The sequence below is a fragment of the Saccopteryx leptura genome, chromosome X (genome assembly GCF_036850995.1).
Source record: "Saccopteryx leptura isolate mSacLep1 chromosome X, mSacLep1_pri_phased_curated, whole genome shotgun sequence".
Taxonomy (NCBI): Eukaryota; Metazoa; Chordata; class Mammalia; order Chiroptera; family Emballonuridae; genus Saccopteryx; species Saccopteryx leptura.
Genome location: NC_089516.1, coordinates 26,516,072 through 26,528,051, shown reverse-complemented (window position 1 = coordinate 26,528,051; position 11,980 = coordinate 26,516,072). Strand labels below are relative to the sequence as shown.

The 11,980-nt window shown below is 42.2% G+C and overlaps 1 pseudogene; it reads right to left on the bottom strand.

Annotated features, from left to right (window-relative positions):
* Window positions 1-9,884: 9,884 nt before the first annotated feature.
* On the bottom strand, window positions 9,885-11,770 carry LOC136385492 (E3 SUMO-protein ligase PIAS3 pseudogene; annotated as a pseudogene).
* Window positions 11,771-11,980: the final 210 nt, after the last annotated feature.

The window sequence follows — 11,980 nt, the reverse complement described above, 5'->3', positions numbered from 1 at the left end:
TGAGGGTATTTATACAATGTGTGGTACTTAGAAAAAAATCTCCTTTTTCAAAATCATGGCCAAATAGGCAAATAATCATTAATCATAATGTCTTTGAATATAAGTGAACCCAGCTATGTTTCTCAGATTGGAAATCCCCACTGGTTTTTGAGGTAAAGTTGCTGAGGCACAACCTGCAATTAACAATTCCCAGGAGTTTAGATTGAGAGTAGAAGTTTCCAGAATGGAGAGAATAACATAGGAAGCGAATCCAGATAGTTCTTTAGTTAAGAATGGAAGGGGAACCTCCTTTCAGTTAGGTAAAGCATGCTGAATGGGAGCTGGGGAATCTGTTAGTAGTAACTGATGACAGACCCCAAACTCAGTCCTGCTATTCAAATCCCTGTTTCAGGAGAAGTTCCAAGGTAGTGCCAGAGATTTTTATGAAGTAGGGTAGCAGGCAACTTTACAAGACTCCAGGGGGAGTGAGCCAAGTGCTCTATTATAAGGAGTCAAAACTATGAAAGGCAAAGGCCTGAATTCCTAAACTCTTGCTGCCTGTTACCTACTATAAACTGGATGAGATCTGATTTTCCAACACATCATGCCCATGACAAAGTTGGATGTCTACCATGTTGTGATGAGACATATGTTAATAATTAGAAGCTGGTTAAGGTCATTTGAGGCTCCGGGCACAGAAGAAAATATTGGGTCCCTTAAAAAAAAAGAGAGGGAAAATAAAAACACATGTTAACCATATTTTAAATAAATAAAAAAATGTTATGTACCATTAATGTTAAAATTGCATATATCAAAGCAAACTTGGTGTCATTAGAAAAAAGTATAATGTTGAGGTTTTACAGGGCCCTTCAGAAGTTGGGGCCCAGGGTACGTGCTGGGGCACCCACCGTTAAATCTGCCTATGGAACTCAGATATTAAAATAATCAAATAATCCAGTGATTTAAAACTAGCGAGTCTGAAAAGTGAGATTATAATTTGGATATTTCTCTTTCTTTAATGCTACATTCACTACATATGTTGCCTTTTTTTTTTTTTTTTTTGCAAGACAGAAAGAGAGAGGGACAGACAGGAAGGGAGAGAGATGAGAAGCATCAACACATAGTTGCAGCACCTTAGTTGTTCAGTGATTGCTTTCTTATATGTGCCTTGACCTGGGGGCTCCAGCAGAGTGAGTGACCCCTTGCTGAAGCCAGAGACCTCGGGCTCAAGCCAGTGACCATGGGATCATGTCTGTGATCTCACGCTCAAGCTGGTGACATTGGCATTTCAAACCTGGGTCCTCAGCGTCCCAGTCTGTCTTCTCTCCACTCTACCACCACCTGGTCAGGCCATTTATTCCAGTTTTTAAAACATTATTTTACATATGACATTACTTAACAATAGGAGACTTTTCCACAAGCCATTTGTCCCTTATTTTGTGACACTAAAATGGGCATACATGGTATTTTCTTGCAGGTTTCAATTCACATCTGGGGGAACATTATGAATATGTGTGTTTTATTGATACTTTTTATTAAGGATTGTACAAAGTTACTTTGAACATAGATTATTTACTTATTAACAAATTATTTTGACTTATAAAATTAAAATGTATCACTGTCTCTCTGGAAAGTGACACTTCAAGATGTAGTCTTTAGTTTGCAGGCAACATATTCTCTTTGATTCTGGCTCTAAGATTTTAGTTTGTAAAGAATAAAAGTTCCATATTTTGAGGGCCCACGCATAGGGAATATTAAACGTTTACCTTCTTATAGTTTAATGTTTTTAAATGCCTTATACTGAAAAGAAATCTTTCTAAAATTATTATTTTCTTATGTATAGTGAATTATAACATTGATTCAGGCACTTTTCAAGCTATGTGAGCAATAATACCATGTAATTTCCTATAATTCAGTTCAAAATAATATATGCAGCTAATGACATATTCATGTAGAGATACAATGAATTTTAGGACGTGGGATTTAGGTCCTAGTTTCAAAAGCTAAAATGATGAGTAATTTAGTAATTTTTAATGCAATGTAAGGGTGTTTTAGATAAATGGGAGATTTGTATTTTTTTTTTATTGAAATGTTGTCTTTTACATTTTAAAAGAGAATTTCAGCAAGTAAAATCGTGTACATTTTCATAGGGGCATATGATAACTTAAACAGCTGGACTTTTTGTAGTAAGGGGTGGCCAGTATTCACCCTTCCCACAAGAAGTAGCCAGCAAAGTTTCATCTGAACTCTAATTTAAGATGACTGTGTGGAGTTTCCTGTACATCTTTCTTTCCTCGGTCCCGTCAGCCTTGCTTCTAGCCCATGTCTAAGGAATAAAGGATATATATTATTATATTTTCAGAATGGTGGCTAATCCCCAAAGGTTAAGAACTATTGACTCATTGGACTACTCTTTAAGTTTAATCTACTTACCAGTAATGATTATATACAATGCAAAATATGTTAAGCTATGCGTACTGTACCATAATTATTAAAATGTTGAAATTCGCTTAAATTAATAAATGATGTACTTTCACAGTTTCTTACTCATGATCATAAAAGCACATATTGTAGAAAAGTTGATGGGGCCACACTTAGTCCAAAATTGAAGACTAAATACATGGGAGGTTTCCTTCAAATAGTGCAGTGTATGTCTCTTTTTTTTTTTCTTTTTTTTTTTTTTTGTATTTTTCTGAAGCTGAAAACGGGGAGAGACAGTCAGACAGACTCCCGCATGCGCCCGACCGGGATCCACCTGGCACGCCCACCAGGGGCGACGCTCTACCCACCAGGGGGCGATGCTCTGCCCCTCCGGGGCGTCGCTCTGCTGCGACCAGAGCCACTCTAGCGCCTGGGGCAGAGGCCACGGAGCCATCCCCAGCGCCCGGGCCATCTTTGCTCCAATGGAGCCTTGGCTGCGGGAGGGGAAGAGAGAGATAGAGAGGAAGGAGGGGGGGGTGGAGAAGCAAATGGGCGCTTCTCCTATGTGCCCTGTCCGGGAATCAAACCCGGGTCCCCCGCATGCCAGGCCGACGCTCTACCGCTGAGCCAACCGGCCAGGGCCAGTGTATGTCTTAATGTACGTACGCAGGTAGCTAGGTACAAATGGGGAAAGAGAGCAGAGAGTTGGACATTAAGTATATCTTATAAAACTTAAAAGGCCTGGTTTAGTAAGAATCTGTGACATCCCATGTAGCTTAGTGATAGCATTCACAGGCTAATTATAATTAATCCAGTGTGCCCTGAGAGTCCATGGTGCCTCAGACCTCTGAACTCAGGTTTGGGAAGAATCTCCCCAAGGCATCAAAGTGTTGCCAGTTGTGCTGTGGTGTGTGTATATGGGTGGGTGGGTGGGGGCTATTGCTTCTATGCTTGTACTTTAAGACATGCACAGTGGAAACCATAATGACAACCATAGGGGCTTGTAAATCTAGTCTAGAAGAAAGATCTGATTGGTTAGTGGGAAGACCATGAAATTTTCAAGAAACTGTTTGGCTTAGGGAAAATTTAGTCCTTCCCAGCCCGAAAATATAAACACAGGCTTAGCAAATTTTCCCCTCTGTCCCTGCTTGGAAACAAGCTTTCTGTCCTTGTTTGATTGCGAGGTCTCCCAGCAGCAGTGTCTGGCAGGCGGCTGCTCTCCCAAGTTCAGGCAGTGAGCTGTGTGCCTGGACTGGATTGAACTTTGATACCAGCTCAACCGTGGTACCTTGATCTTTATGCTGGGCCTAATGAACACAAGACTGGACCTTTTACTTGGTCAGACATAGGGAGATGAGACACTGAAAGCCTGTGTGCTTCTATTTGAATTATAAATACCATATTTCCCATGTATAAGACGCACCCCCCCCCCAAAAAAAATTTGGAGTCTAAAAACTGGATGTGTTTTATATAGTGGTTGTAGATTATTTTACTTGCATTTCCTGCTTTTTTGTGCTTGTTTTTGCACTCATTGTTATCAGACACAGATGAGAACAAGCTAATAGATGGGAATTTTGAAAGTGAGTTGTATGAATTTTACGATGAATAAAACTTGAGTTCAGTAACTTTATGTAATGCATTTTTTTTCAAATTTCAGGCCCCAAAATTAGGGTGCATGTTATACATGGGAGTGTCTTATATATGGGGAAATACAGTAAATCTTACAGCAAAATATTAAGCTTCTTCAAAGGTGGGTCCAGTAAAATGATTTTTGTGCATCACCATACAAGAGCCACATCTGAACCAGCATCAGAACTGATACAGGCCCTGGCTGGTTAGTCAGTTAAGAGCATCATCCCGAAACAAGGTTGCAGGCTCAATCCCAGGTCAGGGCACACATTGGAAGCAACCCAAGACTGAGTAAAATAACAAATGAATGCTTCCGTCCCCCTTCCCCTCTCTCTCCCTCCCCCCTCCCTCCCCCCTCTATTACTTGCTCTCTCTGTCTAAGTCAATTAAAAAAAATTAAGCCCTGACAACATAGCTCATTGGTTGGAGTGTTGTCCTGGAGTGCAGAGGTTGCTGGTTTGATTCCCCGGTCAGGGCACATACAGGAACAGCTCGATGTTCCTGTCTTTCTCCCTGCCTCTCTAAAAAAAGAACTGATATTATGTGTACATGGTAAATCAGAGGTTGTTTACCATTTTATGTTTTGTTTCTTAAGATTAGAGAGCACTGAAGGCCAGAGAGTTTAGTTAATGCAGATGGAAAAGTTTATATATAGTATATGCAATGGGTTTGTTACTAAAAACAGTTCATAAAGACACTAAATTGTGTCAGCAGTATGTCAAAAATTGTGTCTGACAGTTACTTTGGGCTGGTTGTAACTATGAGAGAAAAGACTAAAACATGGAAAATAAAGCCAAACCACTGGAATTCTTAAGCTCTGTTTAGATTCTGTTGATGTAATGGGACGAAAGTATTTTTAAAAAAATACTTCCCAGGAGTTCAGATATATGCCCCAATTAGCTCGTATTTCAATTTTGAACAAGAGATCAAAAAATACGAAAACCTAAGCAGATTATAAAACCAACAGTGAAACAGTTAAGAAGGGGAGGGTGTTATATGCACTGTTAGTCATCTAAGGCTTCTCAGTTTTTGTTGTTCTGTGCTCATTTAGCACTTTTTGTAATCTAATTATAAATCCCCACACACTCATATATTAATCTTATGTGTTAGTCTGTTTTGTAGGTTATAATATGTAATAGGGAACGATAAAATCACTGTAGCCTGTGAAAACAGGTCTTTATTTTTCTCTCTTGTTGCATGGCTATCACACAACTCATTTCAGACTGTGGATTAGAATCATGTCCACTTCATATATCTTTCCATTCCAGACTATAGACTGAAGGGTGAGTTCCAACATGGGATTTTGTCATTTCATGCAGAGGACCGAGAGGAAAAAGACTGGTGGAAATTTGTAATGCCTCTAAACATTTTTGTTTAGATATTTTTTTTTCTTCTGAAGCTGGAAACAGGGAGAGACAGTCAGACAGACTCTCACATGCGCCCGACCGGGATCCACCCGGCACGCCCACCAGGGGGCGATGCTCTGCTGCGACCAGAGCCACTCTAGCGCCTGGGGCAGAGGCCAAGGAGCCATCCCCAGCGCCCGGGCCATCTTTGCTCCAATGGAGCCTTGGCTGCCGGAGGGGAAGAGAGAGAGAGAGAGGAAGGAGAGGGGGAGGGATGGAGAAGCAGATGGGCGCTGCTTCTGTGTGCCCTGGCCGGGAATCGAACCCGGGACTCCTGCACGCCAGGCCAATGCTCTACCACTGAGCCAACCGGCCAGGACCCATTTTTGTTTAGATATTTTAAATGTTGTATTTTCTCACCTTCCTCTGCCCCCCAAAATGGCCAAAGTCAGTAGGGTGGAAACTTATAACTCTACCTACATGAAAGATAATATAAACAATTTAAAATAATAAGAATCTGCAACATATCCTTGCGGTCTCCAGAGTTGGTTGCTTTATATCTATTTACTATGATGGCTCTTAAAATTGGTCATGTGTTGACTTCTATCATGAACTGTTCTTATTTGACAAGTAATAATAAATTAAGCAGAGAAAAATCACCATTAAAAAAATAAATTCTGTAGTAAAGACAATCCATGTACCTCAACCTAAGTCTCGCACGTCATCTTTTTCCAGGTATCAGGAACCAGAAAGTAAACAAACAGGTACCCTGGGCACCCAAACTGTCACCAAGTTTATCCACTACATATGATGGATTTTATTCATAAGAAAAAACAACCACATACCCTCTGTTGCAAATTTGTCAATTCTTACTTTATATATATTTTTGTGATTATTTTCCCAATCTAAATCTTACTAGAGAAGTACATTAAAAGCAATAAAGGGACATGGCCAGTTGGCTCAGCGGTAGAGCATTGGCCCAGCGTGTGGGAAGTCCTGGGTTCAGTTCCCCGTCAGGGCACACAGGAGAAGCGACCATCTGCTTCTCCACCCTCCTTCCCTCTTTCTCTTCCCCTCCCATAGCCATGGCTCGCATGGTTCCAGCAAAGTTAGTACTGGGCTCTGAGGAAGGCTTCATGGCCTTGCCTCAGACACTGAAATAGATCAGTTGCCGAGCAACAGAGCAGCAGCCCGGATGGGCAAAGTATCGCCTGGCAGGGGGCTTGCCTGCCTGGTGGATCCAGGTCAGGGCACATGTGGGAGTCAGCCTTTGCCTCCCCACCTCTCACTTAATTGGAGAAAAAAAAGCAGTAACAACATGGATATGAATTGACAGCTGAAAACCTGAAAATTGGGAAAGGATTTGTGATAAACTGTATTATTGGTTCTAATGTTACACCCTTTATTATTTCCGTACTGCTTGCATGCAACTTTATAGTTCCTCCCTAAAGGCAGATTATATTTCTCTGCCCCCCCTTGACTTCGCACTTGGCCATGTGACTTATAATAGAAATAGAATGAAGCAGGCGTAAAAATGTGCCAGTTCCAAACTTAGGTTTTAATATGCCTTGATAGTTCTGTTTGTTCCCTTGTGCCTCTTCCATCAACATGAAATGAACTTACCTCTGTTTACCCATTAGTCTAAGGTGGACACGTGGAGCATAGCTGACTTATCTGAGCCCAGCCAGGATCACACCAAACCCAGCTGATTTACATACGGTGATTATTTTATGCCACTGAGTATTGAGGTATAATTTTATTTTTTGTTGTTTTTATTCTTTATACTATTGAGAACATGACAATAATTTTAAACCTATTTCTCTAGACTAGATTTCTCCAGTGTTACATAAAATTATTATAGTATTTGATGTAAGGGGAATCTAAAATCAAATATGTTTAAGAATATATAGGTTACATAAAATTACATATTATTATTGACTATTGAGAGAGTTTAGTAGGCTCTGTTAAACCCCAAGAGTTAGAGTTGGCTGAAGTTTTCAAATCAATTTGACAACAGAAAATGAACAATAATAGAAATAACTAGTAACATCTCCCTAAACACAATTTAACAAATAAAGGTTATTCCTGAGTCAGCAGATTAATCAATAATCCCATTGTCCTTGAAAACATCATTGTTGGATCCCTCCACATCAGGCACTATTTATGCAGAACATAATGCTGTGTAATTGAGAAAAATTACAAAAATTCAACAAGCCTCAAGATGTATTATCCCAGTAGAGCCCTGAGTTCTACCTGGATCAGGCTTCCTAAATCCACTTCCCCGCATAGCGGGACACTCCTGCTTAACAGCAGGGCTGGCAGCCTCTTCCAGACTACTCTAGAGGCGGCTGTGAGGATTCTATATACTTAACAGTACCAAGACCAACTGCCACTGGAGGAAAGACAGGACTGACACACAAATTAATTGCAAGAATCACACTGGCAGTTAGTTACTCACAAATCCTTTTGTGTGCCTGGGTACAGCTTAAGGGGACCCTGTCGGCGTGCTCTTCTTGGCTGTCCTTGGTCAGAGCAGCATGGAGACAGTCCACATTCAATTTTGGAGTCTGGGTGACTATCGCAGCGGGAGGGGGGGGTGCTTAGCTTTAGTACATTTTCTGGCCAATGCCTTCTAACAGGTGTCAACAGGATTATACCTCAAACCACCTTTTTGGGAGTTCCTAACAGGGAGCCCTTTTTATGTTAGTCTACTGAAATGCCACATCAAGCCACTTTTAAGGTGTTCCTAGGGAAGCTTCTTGTTTATGTTAACCTACAAAGTTACGACATCAAGCCACCTTTTATCTGTATATAACTTCACACACACACTAACTGGGACCTGTGAGAAAGGCAGTCTGCCTGTCATATCTGCACACACTAGATTAGTTCCTATCCTGACAGCATAGCTTTATTCATTTGCCTTAATGGCTTTTAATATCATATCTTAATTTCTATATATCTTCCATATTTTTCTATATTTCTATATATTTAATTACTATAACATTATATTACTGTAACATGTACAGTAATGTAAGTTTTTATATATACAATTTTTTTCTTTCATCCCATTAATGAGAAACCAAGACATATAGGTAATAATAAGACATGATGAGATGTGTTGTACATAAAACTGTGACTGAGGTGGAAGGGTGGATATTTGCTGAGATGTATGCTGTTTCCATCACTAAATGCCTCTTTCTATCTACAACTCTGAGCACTGTAGCTATATTCGTCAGGCTATTTCTCTCACTTTCTAGGGCTACAATATCTGAGTTTGGATAAATAGCTGATGTAACTAATCAATAAAGTCTAAAAATGTGCCAGAATAACTTTATATAAAAGTAATATAGCAATTTATATTTATCAATAAGTCAAAGAATTTTAAACACTAATATCCTTATCAATAGGTTTAGTATTTGAAATCAGATTATTGGAAAATGTTAATAACACTAGGGAACAATTTTTTTTTTCATATTCTGTTGCATGAGGTTTTAGAACTGTTTCTATATATTTCTGCATCGCTGATTCCAGATCTGAAATCTGTTTTTTGGTGCATGCTCTAGGATCTTTGTTTTTAGTTTTTTGTTTTTGAAAATTCACAACCTTTATTATTGGTAAGAACTTTGATACAACTTTGGAAATAAAAAGTAAAATTACAACAGAGGTCCTAGGCCCTGAAGAAGCCTTAAAAAGGAGATTGTGGAGAGCACAAGCACCTTCCCACCTCCCAGGAAAGGTGCAGAATGAGCCAGACCTTACCACTGGGCCATGGGCCTTAAGAAGCTCAGGCCCTGAGCTGGTCAGCATAAGAAACATTGTGAATTTAAATATATAAATAGAGAGAGCCCCAGGCAATAGGCCAGGCCCTGTTCCCAAACTCCTGGGAATCAGGGCTAAGGCCTCATCTCCTCTTCAGGCATACTGGGAAGTAGGAGGCAGGGGAAGTCATCTTCGGGTGTATTTTGGTTTTCCTTATTTATGTACAAAAAATCTGTAACCCAAAATATAGTTTTCTGTCCATGTGTCCATCTGTCTCTGTTTCTCCACCTGTCTAGCCAAAGAGAATGGAATGGACACGAAGAGACAATGGCTATGGAGAAGAACTGAGCCATCGGTTGGGGGAATGGAAGCAAGGGCATCTGAGGGACGACAGAAGGGCACCTCCCTCATGACACTAGATAGTCAAGGCTGAAAATTCAGTCTTTCCCCCTACTCACATCTCATCCCCTTTGCCTTCTACTGCCTAGGTTAACATACCCAAAGGACATGCCAGCCATCTAAAGAACACTTCGAAAAACAGAACCCAAATGTCTTCAAAAAAGGGTTAAACATTAACCCTCTGGGTGCTGGCCTTCTCAGACAGAGATGAGGCCAAATATAAGTGTCCACGAAGATCTTTCTGGCCTTTAGCCAAAGCCGCCCTGAGGTATCAGAGTGTTCAGGGTTGTGGGCTCCACAGCATACTTGCTCAGCATTAGAAGACAGTGAAAGTTCAATAATCCAGGGGACTCAGTCCAGGGAAATGATGTCTGATCAGCAGCCAGTCAAAGAGGGACCTGGGGGTAGGGATCCTCCATGCCCCTCCCTCAAGGCTACCCCAGGAGCCACAATGCTACTGACATGGCCAGGAGGGGGCGCTGGAGTGGTGCTGCAGTGAAAGCTCACCAATGTGGGGGTTAATGGGCTCAGGAAGTGGGAAGGGGTACCTTGATACTGGAAGGAGTGGCTAAGGGCATCCTGTTCATCTAGTGAAGTGATGACGGAGGGACCATAGTGCTGACTTTCAGTCTGAAGGGAAGAAAGTAAATCTAAACCTTGGATGTCTGCCCCCAGTGGAAAGCAGGTGGGTACTCATGTAGTGGGAGACTGGAAAGGAAATCCCCACCCATCATGCCCACAGCAGGGCTCCGTAGCACCGAAGATGGCTGGTGATCAGATGTCAGGACTCCTTTGCTTCCAGGTAGGGCCAGGATGGCAGCTGAGGTGACAGGACAGTGCTTTTTGACCGGAGGCAGGTCCTCCTCATCTGATGAGCTTTCTATTGTCAGATCAATAACTTCAACCTTCTTCTTCTTCTCTGATGAATTGTCCTCTTGGACTGGGTTCTACTGGAGACCATCCAGCCCGTACCGTGGTGGGGGGCAAACCTCAGATGCCTCCTTCTTGGGTTTCATTGGGCACCAGGATCCATCTTCTATGAATTGGATCTCATCACAACCCGAGCATGAATTAAGAATCTCCATGAATAAGCCATTGATGATAAGAGATTCATAGGGAGCCTTCTTGTCACACACTGGACATGTCCATGTGGGCTTCTTCTCATTCAACTATACATACAGGGCAGCATGGAAGCTCTGGAGGTGGGCGCAGGTGAGGCCATGACAAGGTACAGTCAGGCGCATCTTCCCTAGCGGGCACATGAGTGACACCCGAAGACTTGTAGTGGCCACCTCCCTGTCTGGGCCAGCAGTAAATTTCTCCTTGATCAGTGCCTGGGAGTGGTCTGGGTTCCAGATGCCCTTTGCTCTGAGTTTTTGTAAAAGGGTCCCTGCAGTCAACTGCCTCTCCAGGTACACAGACAAGGAATAATTCCGTCCAAACTCAGATGACCAGTTGACCACGATGGTGTTGGGAACAGTGGCTGAGAGGCGGACCAGGGGTGTGATGATGATGGGGCGGCTGGGCCTCTTGGACTCAGCCCCACTCTTGGTAGGAGGAAGGTAACCCAGCAGGGGGCACAGTTTCCCATTGACCTTGACAAACAGGTTGAGGGGGAAATAATCTTCCTGGGGGCAGCTGGTCTCACAGAGACAGAACCTTAACTGCACCTGTATTGTATAATCACATTTGGCTCCTGGTAGAACCTCTCTGGATGTGAGGATCTGCTGCACTTGCTGGGGTGTGAGTGCAAAAGTAAAGTGAGCTTCCTCAAATCGCTGGCTAGAGGTGGTTGCAAGGGTGGTGGGCCGGATAAGCTCCCCATAGACTTCATAGAAGGACAGTGATTTCATGGTGACATCAGAGTGTACAGGCTGGGGCAGAGGGGGGTGCATGTCCACTTCACACATGGGGCCCAGCAGTGTGCCAGGGCCCAAGAGGGCCGAGGGGATGGGAGCTAGAGGACCAAGGGAGCCTCCAGGAAGGGGTTCCATGAGGCAAAGAGAACAGGGAGGGATCAGAGAGCCCCATTGTCTTCCGGGAAAGCATCAACGGTAAAGTTCTTTGATTTTCATCTGAACACTGGGGGCACAGCTAGACTTCAGGAGGTGCAGGATCTTAGCCAGGAGTTCATGTTTCTGTCCACTCTTGTTCCGACCAGCAAAGCCAAGGAGCACCTGGAGCTCAGACACCCGGAAACTCATCACCATATGCTTTAATTTGCCCAACTCTGCCATCTTGAGACATCGCAGGAGTGCGAGCCCCATGCTCTAGTTTTTATGCAATTTTAATTTCTTTTTGTTACAGTTAATGGCATGCATTGGTTTTTAAATTGAAGTTAAAGGGCAACGACTCTTGGATTGAACATAACCAGAAGGCAATTAATGTTTTACAAACATCACTTTTACATAATTGTAGTTGTTTTTAAGTGTAAAAAATTATCTGAT